Here is an 18,565-nt window from a genome sequence, read left to right as displayed (position 1 = left end):
AAAAAGCCTCAGAACATCGCACCTTATTTTTTTCTTCCTCCAGCTCTTTTTCTAGTTCTCATATGTACAAGTCACTAATTAGTGTATCTCATTACTGTGAGACTGGTGCTCGATAAATCTTTGTACATTGTGTAGGGGTTTGAGAAACATCCATATCAAAGCTTGCCTGTTCTTCCAAAAGATGTTTATATATTCCACATGCATGATATAAAGATCTGCTCATATGTAATAAACGTGACCTCAACTTTTAAGACTGCAACAATCTTTAAGAAATTTGAAGGAAAAAAACATAGGCATGACAATTCTACAGGTAAAATTACCTCCAAAATCTTGCAAAATAGGAAGCTAAAGGGCCTATGACAAAAAGGGGGCTCAGCTGCTCCATTTGGAGGTAGAATTTGATGAAAAACTCTGATTGCCCGTGAATTCTCCAACAACAAGGTGTTGTATTTTCCCCTGTATTTTGTCATTGTTTAGGGAATAACTGGTCATTTTACAAGTAGTTGGTTAAAAACATCAAAGAAAAGGACAACCCTGAAAACTAATTGTAACTTCCTACTTGGAAACTGGCTAAAAGTCAGCCAGTCACCTAAAAGCCTTAACTTGTAGCACCTGTAAACATGAGATGAAATTTTGAAAAAAGTGTCAATTTAGGTAGATGACATAACTAATATCAGTAAAAGATATATCTACAACGACTGCAATTACCTTCAGTTAGTTCTTCATTCTCACTAGTCTTTAATGGATTTGCTTTGGCAAACAAGTTCAACTTAGATTGTCATTTGCAAGCTGCAAGTAATCTTTAATTAAGTTCCTTTCTTATTAAATCTTCTATGTAGTATTTTGGTTCTGACCAGAAATCTGGTTCAAAGGATCTCCTCAGTTTCTTGTCTTGAAATATTGAGGATGTTACTGTTCCAAGGATATAAAAACTTCCTTTATGTGGATTTTTGAGACATCTCCACTTTAATGTCAGATTTTACGTCATCATTCCTCACAGCCCCACTACACTGATGTGTGTTGGTGCCACTCTGGTCTCGACACCAGTTTTTCAGCAGGTCCTGAACTGCCAATACAGAGATTTTCCCCACTCTGAAGCTGATGGTTGCAGTCACTTGGGAACAACTTTTTCAAAACAATGCAGCAATGGGATGAAATGAAAAAGATAAATAATGTGAAAATGTCTCCTTTGATGAGGTCTGGCTTCAGGGAGCAGATGCACTGCATTGGCCTCTGCTCTCAAGCCCTCCACGCAGTGCTCATGCCTTGGAAATGTGCCAGCATGTTACAGCCAAGGTCACCATCTGCAAAGGACAGGAGGATGGTGAAAGTAATAGTTACCTCTATGAAGGGTACATTCTTCAGATCTATGAGAGGCATCATGAGCTCAGGTCATAGTAAAGATTCAGGCAAAATTTGCCAGCAAAAACTCCTCAGTTGTTAACCACCTCCACTGAGGTTGTACTGCTTATTTAAAAACAAATAAACAAACAAACAAACACCAAACAAACAAACCCAACAAAGCAAAATGTCTCAAACCTTCTCATTTAAAACCCAAAGGATATGATGGACAACAGACATTGTACAATACTAGAGGGAGTGATTGCTAAATTTCATCTCCATAATCTGGGAAAAGGGTGCCTGGAGTGACAGAAGCTAAAGTGCAGATACCATATTTTGTTTTTAGGAGTTTGAAAATAGAAACAGGGTAGTATATAAATTCTTCTATGATACTCCTTTATTTTTTACAGTGTTGATGCAGTTGGCATTCTGTAGAATTTTAAGTGATGATTCTTCTTTTTTACTCAGTGGTGAGATTTTTTTTTCTTATTTTCTAGCTATATTGGTATATTTAAAAAGTTGTTCCTTGGCCCTTAAAACATTCCTTAAATAGGTGCATAAAACAGAGTATGGAATAGAAAGCCATGAAACTGATTTGATGTGCTATAGTTACATAGATAGATGACTAGTTTTAAATTTGGAAAATTCAGTCTGTTATTCTCATTCTTAATCCAGTATTTTGTTGCCTTAGTTCTCTGAGAGTTTCTTCCTGGAACATAATTATTGTTCTGAAGAGGTTTTTTTTCTGTTCTTTATTTTGTTCTGAAACAGTAATTATCACTTCATGGGGATGGTTGTTTGGGGGAGGATGGTGAGAAATGCACAATTCATTCTCAAGACTGATTCCCAGTTACTGAGACTTAGACTAAGCAGTTTGTATCAACTATTACAAAATTTAAAGTGACAGATTTCTAGATCAATGGCTTATATTTCAGAAATGTTTTACTTCTGTACTCTAATAATGCTCCTCTTGATTAATTTTACAAGATTACCTTCATTTATAACATTTGACTTCCCAAAACTCCAGCTCATGAGGAAAGCACTTTCTTAGGTGTTCTCTTTGCCTCCAAGTTAATTTGGTTTCATGCAGTGTGAGAATTATAAAGATACTAGTTTTTAGAATTTATGTAAAAAGTTGAAAGTGACATCTATGATCTGGAATCTGTGCTCATAGAGTTTTTCAGGAAAATTCTACTGAATCAATACATGGAGAAATGGTTCTCTGCTGCTGTAAGAATGAACTCTAAGGTACCCTGCATTCCAATAAACTATTGAACTGGTTGAAAGATTGATTCCATAATTAATCCTTTTTATTTTGTTAAATTTATTGTTATCTTTTCTCTGTTACATTGTAATCAACTCTCTAAGTTATTTTTGCACTGAGTACATATGCTATGCTAGGATAATGGTTCTCTCTCAAGCTTTTGAATAAGAAGCTGTTTACTCCATATCAGCATGAATTTTATAGTCATATTAATCCATAGGTAGAGAGAAGTCAGATAAACTTGAACAACAAACACAACAAATTCAATAAAACACAAATATTTTTGCCAATGCATGTTGTATTTCCCATATGTTATGCTAGTGATACTGTGGGAAGTATGATTTCACTGGCTAACACAGAGCTGGATGTTTGCAAGTATGTATTGCAATTTGAAATAAAATGGTAATTATTTATTTCATAATTGCTACTATTCACTCTGTCTTTAAGTGAATTTTTGAACTTATATTTTTGCCTGATGATACTTACAAAATTCTCTGTCATGGCTGTAGAACCATGAGGATTATAATATTTCCTACTAATTAACTCTAGGTGACAGGCAAATGTCCCAGGTATTTTCTACAGCCATCAAGGAACAAAGCAGATGTGCAATCAAACACTAAGATGAGCTGGATTTCCCTTGGAAAGTTCACAAGGAAGCATACTAACTATGAAAAACCCTACACACACATTAATTTCTTTTCTTCCCATAATAATTTTTAGTCATCACTGTCAGTGCTTACAATGCAGTTTCATGTTGTAGGGTTAAGAGTCAGCACATCAAAGCACTCATTATTAGACAATACAGCTATAGGGACTCCAAAGTAAAAGTGCTAAATTACGTTTTCATTTTAAATCTGTATCATTCAATATGTACTCTTTGTTCAATACTTTTTAGTGCCTTAACTCCTCATGGCTTTTGTGTTTCTCCCTGCACTTAATTACCAATGCTTGAGTTTGTTAGAGAACAAACCTGTCTCCATGTAAATAATGCACCAAAACGTTAATGAGCCAACTTTTCTATGCCACATCTTAAATAATCACTGAAATGGGGTAGTGCTTTATATAGCTGGCTGGATAGTTTGCCATTTTAGCTATCATTTTATTGATTTATTTCCTAAAAAATAATGTAGAAAGCTGTAACTTAATGTGTTGAGGCAAATTTTGCTAAGTAAAGGAAGCAGAAGTAGTTAGAAATAGAATGGTAATTCGATTGAGATAATTTATACATATTTAAATCATTTTAATATTACTAGAAATTTCAGCTTTATTATAAAAAATAATGTAACTGCTTACCCCACAAGCATTTTTTTTTTAATTATTCATACATCCTCTCTCTTTGCTCTTTTCTATTTGTGTGGGAAGTTGGGTGTTTGTTGGATTTTCTTATACTCAGAATAGCTTTCTGGATTCCTGTAGCATATATTATGCATTAGCTGAAAATACAGATTCTGTGGCTAGGCATGCTCTCTTAAGAATAAATTCAATTACTCTTAAGACTCAAGTTAAGCAGTCTTGATATGAATAGTCCCAAATGTTTGGGCTTCTTTGATTTTGGTTAGACCCATCTGTATTATCGAATCCTGGGTACGGAAGTTGTTTGACACTGAGATAATAAAGTTTGCCTTGTGCCAGTTTTGTCATTGCTTTGTGCCAAATTGCCACCTCTCACATAGGGAGAAGCTCCTCTTACTATGCTATCCAGTTCGACTGAAAGGATAATCTGAATAATTCAGATGTTTGTCAGTTTCTTCACTGTGATAAATCATCTACTGTCATCTAAATACACTTGCAAGTGAAATCACTTTCACCTCCTGTACATGTCAAGTCAGATCAAAGTATTTAAAGGAAAGAGTATCAGCATTTATAGACATTTTAAGGATTATTTTAAGGATTGAAACTGATGTTCATTTTTGTTCCATGAATGAATGAAATTGTACCTGTGTATGTGCAGCTGAGAAACTAAACTCTGCCAACATGTGGAGCTGGAAAGCAGCACTGACTTCCTGAGGTTGGTACCACAGTCAACATCATTGATGTGTTAGGTGTTTAGTACTGAAAGATCCATAAAACACATTGCTCCATTTAGCCCAGACATCAAAAGCCACAAAACATCCCCATTATTTCATTATGGGATTAAGACATAGTTCAAAAGAAGAAAAATTATCAACCATAATAAGCCACAGAAAAAGAAGAGGTGAAGGTCATTTCATTGTTATATCAAGAAGTTTACTTGGTATTATGCTAGGAGAAAACCATGTTCTCTGCTATAGAGTAAGGAAGGAAAAAAAAATCTAATATAATTCAGATTTTTTAGAAAGATTATTATTTTTTTTCCAAAACAGTTCTTGTTATCACAAGTCAGCAAGCTGCACTGGCTAAGGTCTAGGGAGGAAGAGCAGTATCACCGAGCATTTCCTGTGCAGTATATCATGTCCACAACCAAGGCAATTTTCTATTCCTTCAAAGAAATCTCCACCTGAAAAGTCAAATTATATTTGAAGGAAAATTCATTCTGTAGGGTGAAAAAAATACATTCTGGTCCACCTAAACAACAAACAGAGGCTCTGAAGCCTGTGGTTACTGCATTATAAATATGGTGCAATAAACTAAAATCAACAGAAAGAGACAGTTTCCATTTTACAACAGTGTGGGGATAATAAAGAATTGGAGAAGCTAAGATGCAGACTTTGATTCTAAGGTAAAGACTAAGAAATCCGTAAGTCTCATTCCAGTCTTAATTCTTCACTTTGCCTTTGTACCTATATTTATTAAAGGAAAAAAAAAATCAATGCTTCTAGCAGTGTAGAAATAGTTACACATCTGGATCTTCCCAGCTGAACATGAAGGTGTTATTGATTGAAGAAAAAGAGAGAGAGAAAGAGAGAGAGAAAGAGAGAGAGAAAGAGAGAGAGAAAGAGAGAGAGAAAGAGAGAGAGAAAGAGAGAGAGAAAGAGAGAGAGAAAGAGAGAGAGAAAGAGAGAAAGAGAGAAAGAGAGAAAGAAAGAAAGAAAGAAAGAAAGAAAGAAAGAAAGAAAGAAAGAAAGAAAGAAAGAAAGAAAGAAAGAAAGAAAGAAAGAAAGAAAGAGGAGGGAAGGAGAAAAGAGAGGAGAAGAGAGGAGAAGAGAGGAGAAGAGAGGAGAAGAGAGGAGAAGGGAGGAGAAGGGAAGGGAAGGGAAGGGAAGGGAAGGGAAGGGAAGGGAAGGGAAGGGAAGGGAAGGGAAGGGAAGGGAAGGGAAGGGAAGGGAAGGGAAGGGAAGGGAAGGGAAGGGAAGGGAAGGGAAGGGAAGGGAAGGGAAGGGAAGGGAAGGGGAAAGAAAAGAAAAGAAAAGAAAAGAAAAGAAAAGAAAAGGAAAGGAAAGGAAAGGAAAGGAAAGGAAAGGAAAGGAAAGGAAAGGAAAGGAAAGGAAAGGAAAGGAAAGGAAAGAAAAGAAAAGAAAAGAAAAGAAAAGAAAAGAAAAGAAAAGAAAAGAAAAGAAAAGAAAGGAAAGAAAAGGAAAGAAAAGAAAAGAAGCATAGGGAAATGGCTCTTGACTGAGATCTTCCAATGCTTTAGAACTAAGTATAGATCAGGTTAAAATTTTATTATGTTGTTTATAAGTCATCCAGCAAAATTATAATGTTTGAAAATATATATGTATGTATCTGTACATGTGTGGTTCTAATTAATTTTTTCATACAGCATAGTAAATAAGCGATAAGTACCAGAAAAGTTAGTAATTACAACTTGATCTCTCACATATAAAAATATGATTATATAATAACTGTATATTCCAATAACTTTTATTTTAGGAAAGAAAATTAATTTCTGCCTTGAGCATTTCATTATAATTGTTTTGCATATCTAATAACTGTGATATTAAAACAAAACCTCATTTAAGAGCAAATTACTACTTTTCTGCTCAAAAACAGGTTATTCTGTTTCAACTCCTTCAATATAGCAAACTATATGGAACTGTAAATACATAACCTATATGTCACTTTCCATTTTAAGAAGATCTGTTTGAATACAGACAGTTCATGTTCAGTCTTAAGCTGCTTACAAAAACTTCTGCACAGATAAATGTGTCACTGGTTATTGAAGAAGTTTGAAATAGAAAGGACCCTTGCCTAGTTTGGACCTGATATGACATGTTTTAACAGCATCACATTTTCATAACTGAACACACAGCAGATATTACCTGTATACTTTGTGGAACCCATAGTGCTGGGATAGGAAATCAGTGAAGGACAAAGATGCAGATCCAAGCTATTCAGTTGCATAAAATAAGAATGTGATTCTGTTGATCGGTACAAGAGGCAGGAGCAGATCAGTTCAATTTATTTTTCAAATGTTACTGTCTGCCAAGCCATACTTTCCTTTATATGTGTGCCAATGTCTCTTTAGAGTGCCCTAAAATGGTTGCACCTTCAGGGATGATCCAGTGACTTCCCAAGTTGTCTTGCAATGACAGGGAGTCAAACTGCTGTGGGCTTGAAAATCCCCACAGACAAACTCATTTTTCATTTCAGTTTTATGTGTGCTTCTTTCAGGGCTTTCTGATACTGGAAGAGGTGATCTTTTTCTCCTTTTTTCAGGGGAAAAAGAGAGAGGGATAGAAAGGAGCAAAGACAACTATTTATTATTTTCTGCATGGAAAAAAAGATGTTGCATAAAATTTTGGACTTTTTTTTTTCAGACTCCTTAATGCATTCTGAAGAGGCCCAAAAATAAACAACTCTTTCTATATACATATTTCAGTCACAATTTACTGAGGGAGGGAGATCCAATGCCTGAACAGTTCTAATGTTGAGATTGAGAAACTCAGTCATGGGTTGTAATAGTGTCAGTAAGTGAGAAGATTTATTCTGCAGAAGCTCTGTACTTTTCCTCACAAGTTAGTGGACTTCTGTGTATTCACCATAGTTCTGTCGAAGCCATATGATCTGTGCTTGACAAGTGTATGGGGATATAGTGGAAGATTTGGCGAGGAGATTAGTCAAATGTAAATATGCTCAAGTGACTTGCACCTGTCTGTGGAAAAAACACATACATCACACTAATTGTTTTACTGACCTTGTGTGCTTGATGGGTAGAACCTCTGTGTTAGATAACATAGGCCTGTGAGAAACTCCAGGCACCTCATCACTATGTCTGAGATTCCTGCTTTGTTGTGAGAAAGAGCAGGAGGCTGCGCCTGCCTGAAGCCTTGAAATACAGGAGAGCTCAGCAGGCCCACTGATCTTCCAGCAGGGCTGAACTGACCAGCGCCTGCGTCCTCGCTTGTCGCCTCTGCCTGGGAGCTTAGGTGTGGCTTCGGAGATTCCCCAGTAGAGAGGTAACTAAAATAAAACTTGCTCTTTGCAAATGCATTCATGGCCTCTGGATCTTCTTGCAATGTGCCTGTGTATGCGTACACAGCAAGTTAATAGACTGTATTAATTTTCATAAGGATTATCCACAGTACTGGCAGGAACCTTCCAAGATACATCTCCATGTCTGTAAATTGCATATAGTCTCTTCCTATCACCTAAGCACTAGGAGATATGTTATGATTCTTGTGCATTTGGAAACAATGTTATCTATGTTAAATGTTTTCAGAAAAAAAAGGATGTTGTCCTCAATTGACTATTTACTGAGTGCCATATGGTTTTTGTTGTATGTTACCCCATAATGACTAAGCAAAACAATAGGGTGTCATTACCAAATCCATACAAGTGTTTACTAAATTTTACAACCAATTTTTGTATGTTGAGTGCTGTTGATTCACCCCAGTAATGTATTAATCAGTCTTCTTAAAAGGAAAAAAGGTCCTGGTGCCAACAGCTGTCATATATCTAGTGGCAAGCAATGTGATAAACAGGGCATTGCGTGCTTTTACACAATCAGTGCACTCATGACACAAACTAACTTGGCAACATTGACTGAATAATTTAATCTTGTCATTTTATGAAGTAGTTTCCAAAATAATAAATTGCTGCAGCTCAGTAAGTTATTGAGCACTCTTTCCTCAGGAGAGCTGTGGGTTTAAAACAGTCTCCTACTTTTCCATCCCTCAGCAGTGACAGACACTACTGTGTTCATTAAAGCCTGTTGCCCTGTGTAGCATGCACATGCTTATATCTTTACTGACTGTACAGTAGAAGCTGTTGGTATAATCTTACCTTTCAAAAAGTATAGGCATGTAGCAAAAAAAAAAAAAAAAAAGTAAAAAGTTATAGAGTCTATTAACACCACATTTACCACATTATTTACCCAGTGGCTGTTAAGGGTCTTTGTGACATTTTTTAAATACTGTTAGATAGTCTCACCTCAGCTATCGGGAAAAAGACCTGGTGTTGTGTAATGATGACACTTGTGGAAACTGTTAGAGGAAAGTTGCAATGACAACTCACCTGTGTGAAGGAACAAGACTGCATTCTTAGCAGACAAGTATTTTCCAACACATGCTTCAAGCTTTTGTGCTCTGCTTAGCGACAGCTTCTGCCAGGTCCATGTATGGAGAGGTATGTGCCTATATATACCTGCTTTTGGTTAAAAGGATCTCTAGGAAATAGGCCACTGGCTAACTTTTCTCATGCTTTCTGAAAGTCTGCTTCTTCAGATTTGAAAAAGGGGCAAAGATGATATCAGATTTGTTACTTCAAAAATCCATAAATCCTGATGTATTCACTGTAAATATTGTTTGGGGAAAAATTGCAACATTTCACTCAACATGCAGAAACAGACGTTTTCACTAAGTCTTCATACCCTCACATCCTTCCACCCTCATCTGTGGGCTATGGCACTAACCAGTGTAAACCCAGACCTTGTGAGAAAAAGCATCCTATGTGCATCATCATAACGACTGAGACAGTGCAGCCTCTTTTGCAAGGAACATGAAAGGGCTGCCACATTATACGGGCTCCAGTGTGACACAACCAATTATAGCTGGAGAAACTGAAGTACTCCTTCTTCCCTTCCTACCACCAACTTATCACCCCCCCAAATGTCAAAGGATTCAGGATATTCTAGTGAGAAGTTATGGTAGTCTTTTTTTTTTTTTTTTTTTTTTAATGCTTGAAGATATGGTAGCTCAGCATGCTTGATATTCTGGTCTTGGAGGAATAATAAGAGAATACGTCAATCAGAAAAATGGAAATGTCTCATATAATGGCAGTTTTCCAACTCAAGTAAATAGGTCAATGTTTTTTCTAGCTATTTAACTTATTTTCAAATTTTTCCTTTCCGAGCAAAGCTGCTGCTTACCAAAAGAAACATTTGCTAAGTGTTCATGAGAGCTTTTTATTTTTTCTTCTCTCAATATGGAAATAAATACTAGAAAACAGGGTGACTAAACCTAACAGTTTTTATTTGCTCATTTGAACAGAGTCTTCTAGATTCTTTATGGACTATCAGAGATTGCTAGAAGGAGATCTTCTGCTTATTCAAACTTATAACTATATTAGTAACATATGACTATAAAGAAAAACAAGAGGGGTATGTAAAGAAATCTGTGCACTGAATTTTGACTGCAAGAAAATGTTAACTGCCAAGTCTTGGATTTGACTAGACTGGCCTAGGGTCACTGTCAGCAAGAAATGTAATGAGCAAGTTTACTCCAGCAGGAACCAGGAAAATATGGATTTATATTTATGCTTGTCCAACATCAGCCATTAAGAGAAAGAGATGAACCTTACACTCTGCAAACAGGGTGAACCTTCGCCACAAATTGAAATGGATACTAAATTGAGTCTGTGGAGCTTATTATTTGTTTAGTACTGGAGATGTTCGTGGCATATTACAGACATGTAAGAAGATGAGGTCCTTGCCCTAAGGAGCTTGCAATCCAAGTTAGATAGCAACAGATAATAAATGTAGAACCCAATAGTGAATGAGCTAAAAGGAAGGACAGAATGCCAGATAAGAAAAGGCGATAGTGCACTCAGGAGAACACTCTTTATATAGATTATTTTTTCTGGTAGGGGAGTGTGTGTGTGTGTCTGTGTCGGCCTTTCATGTATTTCTTGACAGTTTATTAGCTGGTGTCATGGTTTAACCACAGCTGGAAACTAAGCACCACATAGTTGCTTGCTCACTCTTCCCTAGTAGGATGGAGGAGAGAATCTTAAGTGCAAAAGTGAGAAAATTTCTGGGTTGAGATAAAGACAGTTTAATAAGTAAAGCAAAAGCCGCACACCCAAGCAAAGCAAAACAAGGAATTCACTCGCTACTTCCCATTGGCAGGCAGGTGTTCAGCCATCTGCAGGAAAAACGGGCTCCATCATGTGTAATGGTTACTTGGGAAGACAACTGTCATAACTCCAAACATCCTCTCCCTTGTGTTTTCTTCCCCTAGAATATATATTGAGCATGATGCCATACAGTATGGAATATCCCTTTGGTCAGGTGGAGTCAGATATCCTGGTTGTGCCCGCCTCCTCAACTTCTTTTGTACCTGGCACAGTGTGAAAAGCTGAAAATTCCTTGACTGCAACTGAAACATCTGTGTGCTATCAACATCATTCTCATACAAAATCCAAACACCAGCACTATACCAGCTACAAGAAAGAAAATATGCACTGTGCCAGCTGAAACCAGGACAGCTAGTTTAGTTTACCTTACACTTTTTAAAAGGTCCAGATCTGAGTACCAAATCAATAATAAAACCAGTATGAAGCAAAGTTAAATTATCTTATTGAAATATACATATTCAGGAGCAGAAGCACAGGACAAAGTTAGAAGCCACTTGAGAGGAAAATAAAATCTTTTAATCATATACCTAAATTCCATTTCCCCGCCTGAAAATACAGAAACATCAAGTTCTTTTCCTGTTTGCCCTATTTTATAAATTCTTTAAACTCTGAAGGATCTTATGTCTTATTTGCCATGAGATTCCTCTCCCTAATCCCTTTCCACTTATCCAGCATTTTATGTCTGCAACTTTTCAAAAGAAGAAAAAGAAAGGAATTTTAGGTTTATATTAGCTTATGGAACAACAAGCTACATTAATATTAATCATTTTTTAAATTAAAATTTAAGGTTGGCTGTGAAGGGAAAGTATATGAAAATAATGGCTAACACAGTTGGTCAAATGTAAGGAAGGGTAGAATGCATATTCTGATATAGAAGCTGGAAGATCAGTTCAAAAGCAGCAAAGATTTGGTCCTATGTCTTGCCTGGGACTTATCCTGTGCTTAGCAGGAGCTTCTGGATTATAAGCTGCTTCCACACAGCCTGTGTGTTTTTGTCACATCAGCATGGGCAGGTTCAACCCTGGGTCAAAAAGAGAGGCTGACACCTGCACAAGTGCCCACTGTCTCTGTCTGCTGGACCATCTTTTTCCCCTCTCAGTAACTCTGCCTAGTCACAAAGCATGCAAGCACCAACCTGCTTGTTGTGCAACATACATCTCTACAGGCAAAAAATCAACAGAATACTTTAGGGACTTCAGTGTTATTCTTGTGAGAATCTGTGATGCATTTCCACTATTAGTTGTGATTTTCTTATCGTATATTGCAATAAGTCATTAATCAATATTTTTTCATGTAACTTTTACGACGACTATCTGCAGGCACAGGAGTTAACAATGCCTTGACAAATATCATGAAAGATGTCTTTGTAGGCATGGAGTCACAGGCTTTAGGTCTAAGTCATATGATCTGACTTTTGTAATAATTCAGGCTCTAGAATTTATCATTGTTTGAAATACTATATAACACTTTGCAAAAAACCCTCTCCTCAAACTAGTCACCTTCCAATATCAATTTTAAAATTTAGTGACAGTAGGAGTCCAAGAGTATATTTAGTAAGTTATTTGATGATACATTTCCCATGGTTAATTTTTACTTTAAATTCCAACTCTTTTTTTTTAATCTGAGTTATCTATTTTCAACTTTAAATACAAGCTAAACAAATCACATCATTTTTACCAATAAGTTTGTTAAATAAATTTAGCAAGTGCATATCAAGACATATATAGGAATTCATACTACTGAATGGATTCATAGTCATGAAAATTAGGTAAGTGGGAAAAGTTGCTGAATTCTATAATATTGACTAATCAGGAGAGTACTAAAACTGACTGCAAAACCTTGTAGACAAGGCTCAGACTCCTGAATCATTTGCTGATCTGTCAACCAAAGGAAAGGCAAAGCAATGTATATGGGGGAAAAAAATCCTATCAACTCTTCACACATAAATATGGACAGTAAGAGGCACTTTTCCTCAGGAAAGAGTTCTTGAAGTGACTAAGAAAATAATCTGAAAACATTTACTCAGTTTGACAAGTCAAAAAGACAAAACTAATGCTAGATTTTCAGGGAAGGAATTGAGAACAAAATAATTATTATACCAGTGTATCTATGGTGTTCCACATCTTGAAAGTCTACAGTTTCCATCATCCTTCTCAAAAATATATAGCAGATAGAGGAAAGTAGGGAAAAAAGTAACTCATCACAGAACAGCAAGTAGCTTTCTTAAAAGCAGAGGTTATGAAGCTCAGGACTCTTTATTCTGCAAAAAAAAAGTGGTAGAAGGTCTTTGAAAGCATGACTGTCACAGCAAACTTGGAACAAGTTAACAGACAGTGCTTATCAGAGCAAGTGAACTTTTGGCAGCAAAAGAGTTTGCTCTGAAGCATCAAGTTTAAAACAAGTAAAATACAGTCAAGTATCTTGTGAATTCCTGTGGGACTCTTTGCCCTGGGGTCCCACTGAGAAGTCACAACCTGCCAAATGTAAAAAAACTAAGGTGGGCAACTGCTGCAGCAGGTGAGGAGGCAGAGGGGTAAAGGGAATTTATTTTCTACTGTTAGTGGGGAGCGGGGCATTTGCTGGCACTACAAGATGGTTTGGACTGCAATGCAGAGGGACATAAAGGATGATAGAGAAAGAATAGGTTGCTGCTGTGATTGGAGACAACTCAAAATCCAGTTTTGCATTACCTGAAGACATATCACCTGCTGCTGAATGTTCCCCCCACAATGGACAGTGAGTGTGTTCATTGTGGAAAAGTGCTACCCGCTGTTCTAAATTGTTTCAAATATGTATATGTATATACATATGTGTACATATAAACACACATATATACATACATATATTACAAAATACACTTTAAAAATATATGCATATATATATATTTTTACCTATCAGAAGCTCATTCATCTAGTTGTTTCCCTGTGAATGGAAGATGAGCCTGGATTTTCTCCAAGATACAGAATATAGTACCCAGCTTGGAAAATGAAACCTCCTCAGTCTGGTGTTGCTAAACTATACAAAAGAGGTTTTAGTGATGTCTTCAGACTGGGCACACACACAAAGTGACACACTGGGAAAATTTGATCACTTTTATACTTGGAAGGTAGATTTTCAGAAATCAAGGTCAAGGTTAAAACTTTCTTTTATTCTTTGGGAAGAGAGCAGAATGAGTGGATTTGGAAAAATATATTATAGAAGGATTGATAGCAGGATTTAACGCAATGTCAGAATGAAGGAATAAGATAAAAAAAAATGACTCATGCTTCCCCTCTTATCTGACATGTCCTGCAATCTCTGCTCTAAGGGGTGTGCACTTCCTTCTGATAACTTCTCTTTCAAAGGACAAATTCTACCATCTGATTATACGTTAGGTCTAAAGTAATTGACTTAATTGAAGCAATCTGGAGGCAGAAATACAGAGTTGATGTTAACGGAATTTTTTTCACACTTTTGATATGGTTTGGTATGAGAACTGTTCCCTGTAGCAGAGATCACATGTGGCAATACACAAAGACTGCCTAAGGTAATGTAAATCCATACAAACCCAGATGGTACCGGAAGCATGCCATGATATCAGGAAAAACTGTTTTCTCTAACCTGTGTTTCTCTGTGTCTGCCTAGTACACCTTTTCTGGTTTTGTCAGATGTGATGAACACACTGATTTTGGAGTGGGGGTTGTTACTGGTGTGTGAACGAAGCACCTCCTGTACATCTAAGTCAGCAGGTGCAAAACAATGTGGAAGCACAAGATACTACTATCCAGCCACTTTAGTTGAGATGTGTGGGTGAGACAATAGACATGCACTAATTTCTGCTTCATGACATTTCTGTCCATCCAACACAGCATGATCGGTGAGTGCTATGCTGCTTATAGTGGGTGTTGTTTCCTGACAAGCAGGGTCAACCTCTCTTCTTCTTCTTTCCCCAACTTCGTACTCCTCAGCCTTGTAAAACATCTCAGATAGTTTGTACCACACCATGTGAATTATGATTAAAACCAGGAGGGGAATGATGTGATTAACGCGTTTTTAATTGTGGAAACATCAAGTAGTCCTACAGGAGATTTAGATTATGTGGTATAATGACAATGAGTTTGATATGTAAATTACACTGTTTCACTAAATCTTGTCCTTAATAAAGCTATGGTCTCTCCCCAAAGACTGTAGTCTGTAAGTTAAAGAATGGTTGATGTGCTTCTTGGGGCAATACACAGGACTGGAAAATGCATTGTATTTTAATATAATACAAGGCAATATGGATATTGTAATCTGGCATTACATTTTGTTGACAATTATCCACCCTATTTAATTTACATAAAAGAAGCATGCCAAATGGTTTTGAAAAGCAGTGCTTTCTGTGCAGACACTAGATAGCAAGGTTTTATAAAAATAGCCTAACTACAGTCTTTCAAGCGTATTTACTGATACACTTACATTGCACAAGGTTAAACATCATTTTTTTCTTACATTTATCTCTTCACTATGAATGCATGAAAAAAGTGCTTGAGACAAAAGTCAGAAAATTATTATATTAAACTACCTGTCCTGCACTTATTGTTCTTTGTTATTCTTTATGTGTTTCTGTCATCTGAAAAAGGAAGAGAGATTGGATCCTGAGGGTTGCCATGATGGTAATACTTATTGGTGTAAGTGATCTGGTATTTCTCAGCATTTGTCAGAGGCCAGAATGAGATTTTTACAGTGCAAAAATCTATAAAATCTTTCTACTGTTTTTTTTTGGGGGTGGGGGTTTGTTTTTTTGTTGTTTAGTACATGCTTCGAAACATTTATACTCCTCTGTAATGCACACATTCCCCTATTTGGTGCAGTGTGGAAGAAGGTATCCCTAGCTAACCTGTTGTCTGAAGAATTACAAGATCAGGCCAAGGACCTCATGTGGTTTTACTTCAGCTTGTGGATAAAGCTTCAGAGATCTTGTTGGGGTATTTTCTTTGTTCCATTTATTGTCATGATATTAACTTAAGCAATAAGAATTTGCTGATGGTAAATGTCTTTTCTTTAAGCTTGTCCTAATGGTTTATTTTATTAATCTTGTAATTTGGCTTCTCATAATTAACTTCGCCTATATCAATACCTTGAAGGAGTAGTGACCTAGGGGACATTATTACCCCATATATCGAAGACTTTCCAACCCATCCTTTTTTTTTTTTTTTATTTTCCAAATTGTCACAGAGGTATCCCCAAAGTCAATTTACGCAGGCAATAAGCTCCAAACAGACTTCCTTCTAACCAGAACTGTTTGGCAGAAAAACAATTACAAACGGGGTTTATCCAAAATTATTCAGCACCCTGACATTGTACAACACAGGTTTGGATACCAGACAGCCGACTCAAGCTCAAGGGGATCAGATCATAAACTCTAGAGTCATGATTCAAAATGCACATCTTTCCAATCTTACAGAGAGGACTCTCAAGGGCACCCAGAAGATTGCTCACCAGTTCAGCAAGGTGTTAACAGGTCACAAGGAGTGTTCCTTAGATGGCCCATCTAAGGAGGAGAATCTTCAACTGCACTCCCTCTGTTTCAAGGAAGACAAACTAAACAGGCATCTCCAATGGGCTACATTTATACCCCAGTTGTATCTGAGCTGTGGTCATTTATGGCAGTGATCCAGAAACCTCTCTAACCAAAGCTTTTTGTTGGTCAAAGGCCCTGTCTGTCAACCAAAGGGTGTGTGCATGACCATGGTGGTCTATCAGCCTAGAAATTTCTGTTGCTTTGAAGGGGAAGTGCATCTGCCACGGAAATATCCCTCCTTTCATTGTTCTTTCCAGTTTAATTTTTAAAAGTAATTTAATGCTAAGAAGGAGCACTTGTCTACTAAAGCACAGCTGTCTTTCTGAGAAAATAAAAAAAGAATCACTGATGTTTTCCTGTAAATGGAACTCATTACACCTGCTCTAGGAATACTTTGGAGGCATTTTTTGGTACCGTATAATTTTTTCTGTGCAGTTAAGATTGTTAATGCTGAAATTATTATCCCTAGAAAATCACTATGGGTTAGCAGGTCCAGATTTTATTATACTATTGTGTATGCAAATCTAGGCTTAGTTTTACAGCAGACATTATGCCCATTGTCCACAAAACCCATTAACTATAAAAAATAAGGCTTGTAATAAACATCTTAGATTTTTTTTCAATAAAAGAAGATTTGCAGGAAACTATATCTTACAATATCTTTCTGCTGCTTAAGGTATGTTGTTGCTCAGCAACAACAGCTATTTGGACTATAGAATTAGACAGTAAGTTAAAGGATTCAAAGGAATTAAACTGTTGTTTTCATACCAATAAGTGAATCATAATAGACTAGGCTTTAAAAGTACCCCAAAGGATTTTGTATGAGAGTGCTTCTGCAAAAGTTGATGACACAGGAACAAAGTTTGCAATATAAAACAGAAGGAAGATGATTCTGGTGATTAAGTCTATAAATTTTACCTTATTGTGGTAGACCTGACTGACACAAGACACAAGTGTAGTGCTCCATATTATCTCATAAAATGTTTTAGCAGTATTCCTATAAATAAGGGTAGCTAAGTCTGATCTTCATGTTTTTAGAAATTAATACAGAATTAATAACATAATAGTAGTCATTATCAGGACCATGAGAACTTACTTATATTTTTAAAAGTATGAATTCAACTTCAAACATTATTTTAAGAGTCCATATAAATATCTGCCATCTTAAAAAACCTGGTAGAGTAAACTAGTGGTTACTGATAAATAAGTTTACTTGATGTTCAGAATATTGGGTGTTACTAATAATCATGTCTTCTATGAACAATGGTACTGAGCACACACACAAGATTGAAAATATGATTCATGCCCCAAAAAGTTGCAATCTAAGCACATTTCAGGGCTGGAGAAATCAGATGAAAAATAAAAATAGCTTTGGTGTCTATTTCTCAGTGATCTGTCACTGAGTTCTGAAAGCTGAAATAACACTGGAATAGCACAATGTGTGCACACTTCCCTGTCTTTCTTCATACTTGTTAAGTGGGATGTCTGCTTGTTCAAAATATTTTAAATAATCTGAAATATCTGATTAAGATTCATTTCCAAGAATTGCAGAAAGAAAAATTATGCCTCTAATATTTCAGAGACTAATAAATTCAGTAACTGGTGTGTTTTTTTTTTTATATTTTTATGTATTTATTTATTTATGTGAATGACAGAATGTATTTTGATTAGAAAACTAGGGAAGGACTATTTGTTTAACACCTTAATTGATTTTTGGATTCAGGGGACAAGTGAATTGTATTTCATTCTACTGGAAATAAAGAGTTACTGAAGGATAGGCAGTAGATATGTGAGATGTGAGTTAGGTTATCACCATTAGAAATTTAGTAACTTTCAATAGCAAATACAGCTGAGCTTTCATGTGAATATCTGAAGTAAACTTTAAATTTTCTATTAACATTTTTAGCATGCATATGAGTTTTTATTAACTTAAGTTAATCGGATGAAAGTAGACTCAAAACCCAGTATTGCCCATTATTATATAAAAATTTTGAAATCTCTAATAATCATGTCAAAAGGCAGAAGTTTCTGAAAAATAACTTTATTTGGATGAAAACAAGGTTATGCAAATATGATGAAGAAATGCTTCAAACTTTAAAATCACTTCTGAAGGTTGTTTATTAGTCAGTGCTTAACATAGATGTATTCTATTATGTAGGCTCAAATAATACAGAGGAAGGTGGTAACCAGTATTTCCTAAACATAAT

The sequence above is a fragment of the Patagioenas fasciata genome, chromosome 2 (assembly GCF_037038585.1).
Source record: "Patagioenas fasciata isolate bPatFas1 chromosome 2, bPatFas1.hap1, whole genome shotgun sequence".
Taxonomy (NCBI): Eukaryota; Metazoa; Chordata; class Aves; order Columbiformes; family Columbidae; genus Patagioenas; species Patagioenas fasciata.
The sequence above is the reverse complement of the archived record's forward strand: the minus strand, read 5'-3'. Positions refer to the sequence as shown.